The 2,128-nt window shown below is 43.3% G+C and overlaps 1 pseudogene; it reads left to right on the top strand.

The window, feature by feature from the left end:
• Window positions 1-354: 354 nt before the first annotated feature.
• On the top strand, window positions 355-1,752 carry LOC109381775 (septin-10 pseudogene; annotated as a pseudogene).
• The last annotated feature ends 376 nt before the right edge of the window (window positions 1,753-2,128 follow it).

Raw genomic sequence — 2,128 nt, forward strand, 5'->3', positions numbered from 1 at the left:
TTCAGATTTACAGTACCATTTCAAATGAAATCTTGACATCCCCAGTGTCCTCCAGTCACCCTCCTCCTGCATTGACTTGTTCTATAAAACGTGTTCTATAAAACTCCTGTAAGAGGCCCGCACCGCATCCGTGGGTCACGGAGGCCACCAGGCTCGGCCCCTCCCCTTTCCCAGACCTCCAGCGCAGGCCGCCCTGCTCATTAAGCCCTCCTGGGTCCCCTTCACTTCCTCTGCCATTGGGACTCACCGCTCGTCAACCAGGGCTGAGACTGCAGCTTTGCTGGACCTTCCCCCGTTTGACTTGGTTCCTGCTCTAGGCACTGACCTCTTTCAGTCTCACACTGAAACAAAACTTGTATGTCCTCCCAGGTATCCGATGACGAACAGAAACAAAAAATGAAAATATTCGTTCCTTAACTATGTCTGGCCATGTTGGTTTTGAGACTTTTCCGGATCTATTGGTCAACTGATCCATTCAGCAAGGTTTCTGTTTTAGTATTGTCTGTGTTGGGAAGACTGGAATTGGAAAATCAATGCTGATTAATACATTGTTTAATACTAATTTTGAAGACAATGAACCTTCACGTTTTTACCCACATGTTAGACTTAAAGCTCAGACATATGAAATCCAAGAAAGTAATGTTTAGTTGAAAATGACCATTGTGAATACAGTGGGATTTGGTGACTAAACAAACAAACACAAGAACTACCAACCAATAATTGACTACAAAGATGCTCAGTTTGAGACCTATCTCCAAGAAGCAGAAGATTAAGCGGTCTCTCTTTAACTACCACGATTCTCGTATCCACGCTTTCCTCTACTTTATCTCACCAACAGGCCACTCTGAAGACACTTGATCTCTTGACCATGAAGAGTCTTTACAGCAAGGTGAACATTACACCTGTGATTGCCAAAGCAGATGGAATTTCTAAAACTGAATTATAGAAGTTTAAGATCAAGCTCATGAGTGAATTGGTCAGCAACAGTGTCCAGATATACCAGTTCAACAGGTGATGAAACTACTGCTAAAATCAATGCTTCAGTGAATGGACACTTGCCATTTCTTGTTGTAGGAAGTATGGATGAGGTAAAAGTTGGAAATAAGATGGTTCAAACTTGCCAATACCCTTGGAGTGTTGTACAAGTGGAAAATGAAAACCACTGTGATTTTGTAAAACTTCAAGAAATGCTCATTTGGACAAACATGGCGGATCTGCCAGAATGGACCCACGCTAGACACTACACTATGAACTGAAAATGGACTTTATTGATGTGGGCCCAGAGAATAAGCCCTCAGTCTTCAAGAGACCTACAAAGCAAAAGACAAATTTTATGGTGAGCATCAGAGAAAGGAAGAAGAAATGAAACAGCTGTTTGTGCAACGAGTAAAGGAGAAAGAAGCCATACTGAAAGAAGCCAAGAGAGAGCTAAAGGTCATATTCGAGCACCTTCAAAGAGTTCACCAAGAAGAGAGAACGAAGCTTGAAGAAAAGAGAAGACTTTTTTTTTTTTTTTAGCTGAGCCATCCTGCCACCTGTTGGCAGCTTAGTGGCTGCTCAGCTTGGGCCGGGCATCGAACCGCTGTTGCAGAGAAGACTTTTAGAGGCAGAAATAATCTCTTTCTCTATAAAGAAAGCTACCTGTGAGATACACCAGAACCAGACCTTTATGGCAACAGGGGGGCAACCTGAATGAAGAAGGACAAGGACCATAAGAACTCCAGCCAGCGTGGAGGATGGCACTTATATACCGTATTTGCCGGCGTATAAGACGACTGGGCGTATAAGACGACCCCCTAACGTTTCCACTCAAAATACAGAGTTTGTTATATACTCGCCGTATAAGACTACCCCCTCTTCCGCACACCTTCCACACACCAAATAAAAGGTAAAACAATATCAGATTTGATTTGGCCCACTGAAGTGCAAACAAGTGTATTGTATTTCGTGTCACCACATAACCGTTTTGGCGATGTTGAGCCACCATGTCTGCTACATGTTTTTCGAGTTCTGGCCAGTGTGGGGTGCCTCTTCTTAATGCACACTTACCCCTTGGCATACTCTTTAATGCTTTCTCATTTGATTTCCAGTCCCGAACCATCTTTTCTGTTACTCCATATTGTCTTGC

Source organism: Hipposideros armiger, unplaced genomic scaffold, assembly GCF_001890085.2.
Source record: "Hipposideros armiger isolate ML-2016 unplaced genomic scaffold, ASM189008v1 scaffold_53, whole genome shotgun sequence".
Taxonomy (NCBI): domain Eukaryota; kingdom Metazoa; phylum Chordata; class Mammalia; order Chiroptera; family Hipposideridae; genus Hipposideros; species Hipposideros armiger.